This window comes from Protobothrops mucrosquamatus, unplaced genomic scaffold (genome assembly GCF_001527695.2).
Source record: "Protobothrops mucrosquamatus isolate PMUCROS unplaced genomic scaffold, P.Mucros_1.0 scaffold_175, whole genome shotgun sequence".
NCBI lineage: Eukaryota > Metazoa > Chordata > Lepidosauria > Squamata > Viperidae > Protobothrops > Protobothrops mucrosquamatus.
The window spans coordinates 111,688-121,412 of NW_015386251.1; the positions used below are offsets into that span (position 1 = coordinate 111,688).

General features: G+C 41.0%; 1 pseudogene; it reads left to right on the forward strand.

The window, feature by feature from the left end:
• The first annotated feature begins 3,267 nt into the window (after window positions 1–3,267).
• LOC114923035 lies at window positions 3,268–3,386 on the forward strand (annotated as a pseudogene).
• The last annotated feature ends 6,339 nt before the right edge of the window (window positions 3,387–9,725 follow it).

The window sequence follows — 9,725 nt, forward strand, 5'->3', positions numbered from 1 at the left end:
TTCTTCTTCTTCTTCTTCTTCTTCTTCTTCTTCTTCTTCTTCTTCTTCTTCTTCTTCTTCTTCTTCTTCTTCTTCTTCTCCTTCTCCTCCTCCTCCTCCTCCTCCTCCTTCTCCTCCTTCTCCTTCTCCTTCTCCTCCTTCTCCTTCTCCTTCTCCTTCTTCCTCCTCCTCCAAAACCACCCCTGAATTTTATTGTCCTCAGATCTTCTTGAATGAAACAAGGTATTTCCTTTGATAAACCACCAAATTTTCTCTCTATTTGAACGAGACCAGATACTTCCTTTAATAAATCAAGAAAGAAGCATCCAAATCTGCAGATAATTCAATTACTTTCTTTTCATCGGCAGACCTTCTCTGACCAAATTCTGTGGCTGTGGCTGGTAGAATTAGCCAGTGCATTTGAAAGTGACGATAATTGATCTAGAACAGGGGTAGGCAACCTTGGCGCTTTTATGACTCGCATGAGTCATAAAAGAGCCAAGGTTGCCTACCCCTGATCTAGAATTAAAACTACACTCAACTGATGCTTATCTTAACCTTTTGTGGTCAGAGAATTAAGTTTCCCTTGCTAGGGAGTGACTCTGTTGTTATGTAAGTTGCAGATTCCACACTCTAATAGCAAAACATGCTTGGACAGACACTGAGAGGTAACTGAGTCGCAGAAAAAACAAAACCCTGTACCAATGAAACGAGAGCTTGCATTCAAACCCAACCTGCCAGTCATGGATACCACCCCTAAGCAGTGGTGGGATTCAAATATGTGAACAACCAGTTCTCTGTACGGATGCCACTTCTAGAAGTCCATTCTGGGCCTGGGCAACAAAAAATTAGCTACCGGTTCTGCCGAAGTGGTGCGAACTGGCTGAATCCCACCCCTGCCCCTAGGCTAGGGGTAGGCAACCTTGGCTCTTTTATGACTCGTGGACTTCAACTCCCAGAATTCCTCAGCCAGCCATGCTGAGGGGAAGGGAGAGGTTTCCAAGCTGAGCCATGCTGGCTCAGGAATTCTGGGAGTTGAAGTCCACGAGTCATAAAAGAGCCAAGGTTGCCTACCCCTGGCCTAAGTATTCCATTCAAAGAGATCATCGACTCTACCAGGGTAGGAAAGGAGAATACCTGGATTATATAATATCCCCAAAGCATCTTTGGGCATTGTACAGGTAATCCTTGACTTATGACCATCATTAAGCCCGAAATTTCTGTCGTTAAGCGAGACGGTTCTTAAGTGAGCTTTGCTTCACCTTTCTTGCCATGATTCTTAAGTGGATCACTGCAATTGTTCAGTTAGTAACGTGGTTGTTAAGTGAATCTAGCTTCCCCATTGACTTTGCTTGTCAGAAGGTCGCAAATGGGGATCATGTGACACCCCCCTGGGACACTGTGGCCGTCATAAATACGAGTCAGTTGCCAAGCATCTGAATTTTGATCACGTGACCCTGGGAATTCTGTGATGGTCGTAAGTGTGAAAAACCATCCTAAGTCACTTTTTTCAGTGCCATTGTGACTTTGAATGGTCACTAAATGAACTGTTGTAAGTTGAGGACTCCCTGTATTTAAGATGGGATCTTGATATGAGAATATGATGATAGAACTTAATTTGAAACTCAATGAAACATGTTCAATTCAAGTTTATCACAGACAACGAGCAGAGACCGTAACAAATAAAAACACTCAATGAATATCCACTTAAAATTCTAGAGTAAAATAACAAATAACAAATAAAATTAAGATATATATATATAAGCTGAAAATTTATCGATGAATGTAATAAATATGTTCTTATTTAGCTATAATAAAAAAAATACTAGTTTAAAGTTTAAATATGAGGTAGTAGAGATTAAGAGAAGAAGAGAAGAAGTATTAAATGTTGAAATAAGAGAAACTTTGGTTACTAAATTTAAGATATTTGGAAATTACCAGACAACAAAAATATTATATTGTATTATTAATTGGTTGATGTAAGATGGTGAGAATTCAAATAGATAAGACATGTATCCTGAACATTAGATTTTGCGATGAATTGTGATAAAGGGAATTGGGGTTATTTAAAACTTGGAAATTATAAATATTAAACGTTAAATTTAAATATTAATGGGAAACTAAAAATTGGGAAAAACTAATCAGGACATTGATTGTCTAAAAAAGACTGAATGTTAAAACAACTAGGATATGTATAAACAAAAAATATTGATAAATGTAGGAAAGTTATTTTTATTTAATCGATATAATAAGAATTGTATTAATCTAAATACGAGACAGTAAATACCAAGGGGAAAAGAGAGGAACTATTTAATGTAATAGTTTGAAATCTGTACTAAAGATATTTGTATGTTATTGAATAATTGACTAACTCAGCTGCCACATCGCTTTTCAAGTATTTAAATGTGAAATTAGAAAATCAATAATTTTTTTTGCAAAAAAAAACACCAAATAAAATCTATATTAAAATCACCATTTGGCATCCAGTCTGTTGGTTACACGTGGCCTAACTAAACTATAATATCAATCCTTAAACTATGGGGCCCATAGTCATTCAATACTAAAATGCAAAAAAAAAAAAAAAAAGTAATGCCAAAGAGTTTGTTTCATTAGTTGTGTAAAATTGCTATGGTGGATAATGACACATATTGTAATTTTGGTACATTTATGTTACCCCTGTTTACAATCTGTCCCTATGTGTATGCATACACATATGCCTGTGAAGTAAGATTTCTTTTAAGCCAAGAAAAAATTTCTGACACTATTCCAAGGCTGCAGAACTGGTATATTCAACTCCTTTATAATTTGCGGATTTATACAAACAATCCGACAGCCTTGAATTGGCAGTCTGGCTATTGCGTATGAGGACTTTCTGCCCGGGGGCAAAACCAATCGTTTCAATCCGTGTTTTGGATAAGGTTACCAAATGTTTGTGCAAGGATTTTCTGTAGTTATGACCTCCTTTGTTTAATCTCAAGCTTGTCGGTGGAAGGCTGCTCATTCTCCTTTCACAGCTAGAGAAAAAACAAAAACAAAAGGTATTTCAATCTTTTACCATTTCTTCCATTTTGTGAGTCTTGCTGGGCTAAGGTGGATGTGGTGCTCTTGTACTAAAAAAAAGAAGTAGAAGGCATTATTGACCAGTCAAAAGAGAATATCACGCATCCGATCATAGTGTTGTAAGGGCAGGAATTCAGAATGAAGGATCCCAGGCAGATGGAATATATAGGACAACCTCTGGCCCATCAAATCAGCAACACTACTCAAAACTTGGTCTGCTTCTTCTCGATCTAGGGCCATACTACCCTGAACATGCCCAAACTTGTCTAATCTCGGAAGCTAAGCAGGGTCTGGCCTGCTTAGTACTTTGATGGGAGACCGCTTGGGAATACCGGGTGCTGTAGACTGTTTAATGAAAAGAAGGAGTAGGAATGACATGATAGCAGTGTTCCAATATCTCACAAAGAAGAAGGAGTCAAGCTATTCCCCAAGGCAGGACAAGAAGCAACAGATGGAAACTGACCAAGGAGAGAGGCAACCTAGAACTAAGGAGATATTTTCTGACAGCTAGAACAATTAACCAGTGGAACAACCTGCCTCCAGAAGCGGTGAATGTGCCAACACTGGAAGTTTTTAAGAAGAAACTGGACAGCCATTTGTCTGAAATGATATAGGGTTTCCTGCCTGAGCAGAACGTTGGACTAGATGACCTCCGACTCTGTTGTTGTTCTGTTGTTCTGTTATTATGAACAAAGGTATGAAGGAAAATGCTTATGTAAAACCTAGGCATGCAAGCTTATTTGCAGTAGTCAATATGCGATGATGAAATCGAGAACAAGGTCTGGGAATTAAGCCTTTGGGAAATAATGCCTTCCATAGAAATTAACTCCCACATTTCTTCATGTAACTAGCCATGGCAGTAATATGTCATATTAGTAAGACACGGTGATTTTTCCTTTACAGAAATTTCTCCTTAGTTCTAGTTTGGTTCTCTCCTTGATTGGTTTCCACCCTTCCACTATTCTCCAAAACACCAGAGGGCAGGACAAGAAACATGGTGGGAAACTGACCAAAGAGAGAAACAACCTGGAATTAAGGAGAACATTCCTAAAAGACGGAGCAATCAACCAGTGGAACAGCTTGCCTCCAGACAGTTAGAATAATTGTGGAATGTCTTGTCTTCAGAAGTTGTAGGTGCTCCATCACTGGAAGCTATCAAAAAGAGACTGGACAACAATTTGTCTGAAATGATATAGGATCACCTGCTCAAGCAGGGGGTTGGACTAGAAGACCTCCAAGATCCCTTCCAACTCTGTCATTCTATGTTCTATGTGACATGATAGCAGTATTCCAGTATTGGAGGGGCTGCCAAAAAGAAGAGGGCATCAAACTATTCTCCAAAGCACCAGAGGGCAGGACAAGAAACAGTGGTTGGAAAATGACAAAAGAGAGAAGCAATCTGGAATTAAGGAGAAATTTCCTAACAGTGAGGACAATTAACCAGTGGTGCAGCTTGCCTTCAGAAATCTGGAGGCTTTTAAGAAGAGACTGGACAGTCACTTGTCTGAGATAGTATTAGGTTCTCCTGCTTGAGCGGGGGGCTGGACTAGAAGACCTCCAAGGTCCCTTCCAGAGTCTATTCTGTTCTGTTCTGTTCCATTCTGTTCCATTCCATTGCTTTTTGTCCTGCCTCATTTGAGGCAGCCCCTCAAATAGTGGAGCACTGCTATTATGTCGCCCCTGGTCCTTCTTTTCAGTAGCCTAGACAAATCCAATTCCTGCAGGAATTAAAAAGGATTTGATTCAATTCAAGCAATTGAATCAATTGAATTCAATTTAGGGAATTTAGGGAACTGAAAAGGAAAGGAGGAACAGAGACCAGATGAGGCAGAGAAAACATGCATTGTGAAAAGAAACAAGAGTCAAGGCATTCTCTTGGCACATTTTAAAAAAATGATTAAGGGATTGTGTCCAAAGGTCTATGAGGCAACAGGGAAATGTTTGCTATTTCCTCTTTTCTTTTCTGGCTAATTTCTACCAGCAGTCAGCAGTTGTAGAAATGTTTCCTTAAATGAACCTATCAAATCATAGAAGAATACTGTAGGTGGAGAGACAAATATTGCTAATGTTTAAGGCCCACCTAATTTGTTCATTTTTAGAATATTTGTTGTTGTTGTTGCTGTTAGTTGCGAAGTCATGTCCAACCCATCGCAACCCCATGGACAATGTTCCTCCAGGCCTTCCTGTCCTCTGCCATCTTCTGGAGTCCATTTAAGCTCACGCCTACTGCTTCAGTGACTCCATCCAGCCACCTCATTCTCTGTCATCCCCTTCTTCTCTTGCCCTCCATCTTTCCCAGCATTAGGCTCTTCTCCAGTGAGTCCTTCCTTCTCATTAGGTGGCCAAAGGACTTGAGTTTCAACGTCAGGATCTGGCCTTCTAAAGAGCAGTCGGGGTTGATCTCCTCTAGAACTGACCGGTTGGATCGCCTTGCAGTCCAGGGGACTCGCAGGAGTCTTCTCCAGCACCATAGTTCAAAGGCCTCGTTAGAGATTTTGGCTAAAGCTTGAAATGGACTAAACTACCCTCATATAACAATAAAAAATGAACTCTCAAATGTCTGTAAAAGTTGCCAGAGTTAGCAGAGATGGCTAAACTGCCTGCTTTGATTAAAAAAAATAACGCAATTAAGTTTGTTTCTGGTTGGACAAGGCTTATGGACTTGTTGACTGAGGTAGGGAAAAAAACCCGAAACATTCATTTTGCTGATTAGATAGGTTTGTTGTTATAGAAAGGGCTAGTATATATTATTTACATAGTATGTAAAAGTAAAAAGTCGAGGTTGTGTGTTATTAAGTACTTACTCTACTGCGTCAAAAGGAGGCGGAAATCAATGCTTCTCGTTTTGTTTCTCTCTTTCTCCTACTTTTTTTTTCTCTTCTCCTTTCCCTCTCCTATTTTCCCATTATTTTCATTTATCCTTGTATTTTTGTAGTTTATAGTTTGATAAACCGATAAAAATAGGAGCCCGAAAAATGAACTCTGAAAAACCTCTGTGCTAAACATATTCTCTTGGATATAACTGACTGACTTCTTACAGTGATAATTGAGAAATTGTTGTATCATATACTATAAACTAATAAAACTTTATACAAGAGAGAGAGAGAGAGAGAGAGAGAGAGAGAGAGAGAGAGAGAGAGAGAGAAACAGCTGATGAGAGCGGCAGGAATTAAGCCGACGCTACCAACTTTAAAACTTTCATCCTGTCTGTTTTCACTACTGTAATCTGGGTAATTTCATTTTAAGGTTTATTTAGAGTGATTTCCATGCAGGAAGGGAACTAAAAGCGACCAGTTTTATCAACCTGTAAGCTTCTAGTTTAACAAATTAAAATTAATCTACAAGGGGCAGATAGTCCTTGACTGCCAACACAGTGCTAGGCTGCACCAACACAGTGCTAGGCTGCATTAACAGAGGGATAGAATCAGGACCACATGAAGTGTTAATACCATTTTACAAGGCCTTGGTAAGGCCACACTTGGAATACTGCATCCAGTTTTGGTCACCACGATGTAAAAAAGATGCTGAGACTCTAGAAAGAGTACAGAGAAGAACAACAAAGATGATTAGGGGACTGGAGGCTAAAACATATAAGGAAAGGTTGCTGGAATTGGGTATGTCTAGTTTAATGAAGAGAAGGACGAGGGGGGACATGATAGCAGTCTTCCAATATCTCAGGGGCTGCCCCAAAGAAGAGGGAGTCAAGCTATTCTCCAAGGTGCCTGAAGGCAGGACAAGAAGCAACGGATGGAAACTAACCAAGGAGAGAAGCAACCTAGAACTAAGGAGAAATTTTCTGATAGAACAATTAACCAGTGGAACAACCTGCCTCCAGAAGCGGTGAATGTGCCAACACTGGAAGTTTTTAAGAAGAAACTGGACAGCCATTTGTCTGAAATGGTATAGGGTTTCCTGCCTGAGCAGGGGGTTGGACTAGATGACCTCCAAGGTCCCTTCCAACTTTATTATTATTATTATTATTATTATTATTATTATTATTATTATTATTATTATTATTATTATTATTATTACCACAATTGAGCCCCAAATTTCTGTTACTAAGTGAAACAGTGGTTAAGTGAATTTTGCCCCATTTTATGACCTTTCTTGCCACAGTTGTCAAGTCAATCACTGCAGTTGTTAAGTTAGTATCAGGGTTGTTAAGCCTCTGAATTTTGATCACGTGACCCTGGGAATGGCTGGGACGGTCTTCAGTGTGAAAAAACGGACATAAGTCTCCGTTGTAACTTTGAACAGTCACTAAATGAACTGTTGTAACTGTAAGTTGTATTGTACTGTACTGAACTCCAAATTTAGACCTTACCTGGAGAACACAAAGGCGTTTTTAAAACCCTGAACGATGGTTGCGGAATTCTGGTGAACAATAAAAGTGAAATGTTGACGCTTACTTAAAAAGTTCATTCGGGTTGATTTATTAGGTTTACACACCTCGCCCTTGTTTTCTGCAACACTAAATCCCCTCTTTTATTCCCACAACAACAACTTTGTGGGATGGGTTGAGCTGAGATGCCCGAGGACAGCTAGACGGCTTCCTGCCTAACCGAACCTGCATTCTCCCTGATATTAACCCACAATTTGAATCCCTGCACTCAATAACTCACTTCGTATTTTGGATGCTTGTTTGTTTTTACGAGCAACAATTTCCGTGTCAGTTTTCTTCGGAGCAGCCGGGACTCACATCTGTAAAGTAAAACTTCACATCAGCAAATTTGCTGGCTGCAACAAATCCAGACGGCAAATACACACTGCAACAAATGTTGTGTAAGGAACAATAGGTTAGATATCCAAATAATGATATAACTTTCAGGAGTCCTCCTGGCACTTTCCATTTAGGAATCTCATTATGGCGATGGGTACCTTACGAAAGATTCCTTGGCATACCTAGCCAGAAAGAATTATGAAAGCCAGCAAGATACCTTTGCATACAGGCAGTCTTTGACTTACGACCACAATTCAGCTGAAAATTTCTGTGGTTAAGTGAGACATTGGTTAAGTGGAACGTAGCGGAACAGAACAGAACAGAATAGAATCTGGAAGGGACCTTGGAGATCTTCTAGTCCAGTTTCTGCTCAAGCAGGAGAACCTACTGTATACCATCTCAGACAAGTGACTGGAGGCAAGCTCTTCCACTGATTAATTGTCCTCACTGTCAGGAAATTTCTCCTTAATTCCAGGTTGCTTCTTTCTTTGATCAGTTTCCAACCATTGTTTCTCATCCTGCCCTCTGGTGTTTTGGAGAATAGTTTGACACCCTCTTCTTCATGGCAGCCCCTCAAATACTGGAATGCTGCTATCATGCCTCCCCTATTTCTTCTTTTTTTTAGACTAGCCAAACCCAAGTCCTGCAGCCNGGAGGAGGAGGAGGAGGAACAATTCCAGTTGCTTAAACTACAATTGATAATGATTAATTTGAGGGAGTGGATGTTTGTGCAAAAACAAGGTATTTGAACTGTTGCTTGATTTTATTTTATTTTTTTGGCCAGAAGAATGGAATGAAATTCTGGGAATCAAGCTAATGGCTAAACTAGATGGATCACAAAGCATGCATGAGCCTATCCTGTAACATGCTCAGATTTGGCAAGGTTCAGATTTGGCCCAGAGTCTTACTTTTTAAAACTTAAACTGCATAAATCTTTCAGCGATGTTGGTGCATTTCCAATTCCAAACCGTCCTACAAAATGAATTTGCAAACATGGAACTGGCGAGGATGATTGCATAACTTATTTCCGGCTGTACATATTGGGTGCAAAACTACAAAAAATACCTATGCTCATGGTCACGTGATCAACATTCAGACCCTTGGCAACTGGCTTGGACTTATGACTGTTGCAGTATCCCGGGGGTCACGTGATCCCCTTTTGTGACCTTCTGACCAGCAAAATCAATCGGAGAGCCAGATTCACTTAACAACAGGGGGTTGGACTAGATCAGACATGTCAAACACAAGGCCCGGGGGCCGGATGCGGCCCACGACGTGGTTTCATGTGGCCCGCGAAGCCATCCTGGAAACAGTGAGGGAACGGCCCCCGCTGCCTTGACCATGGCCCAGGCCGGCCGGGAGCCAATGTACAATTTTATGGTGGCCCTCTATGCTGAAATGCATTCAGTCTTAGCTCCACAAGGCCATCTAGAAACAGCGAGGAACCAGACCCTGCCGCGTCGGCCCCGTCCCCTGGGTGCATGCTGGGGAGGGGTCACCCTTTGTGAGGAATGAAGAAATGGACCATCGCTTGGAAGTGGCCAGCAAATGGCTCTTGCCTACTTCACATATCCGGCTTGATGGGCTCTGCCCTGGTCCCACCCCCTTCTGCCAGAGACCCTCAGATCTGTCCCACTCCTGCCCGGGCCCCCACAGGCACCCTTGACGCGAACGATGTAGAGCTGGCCACGTCTACCCAGTAAGCCACACCCACTCCAGCCACACCCACCCAGAAGGCCACGCCCACCCTGGCCACACCTACCCCCCCCTCCGAGGACAACCGCAATGCTAATGCGGCCCTCAATGAAATTGAGTTTGACACCCCTGGACTAGATGATCTCCTTCCAACATTATTATTATTATTGTTGTTATTATTATTATTATTATTATTATTAACCCTGATACTAACTTAACTGCAGTGATTGACTTGACAACTTTGGCAAGGAAGCTCGTAAAATGGGGCAAA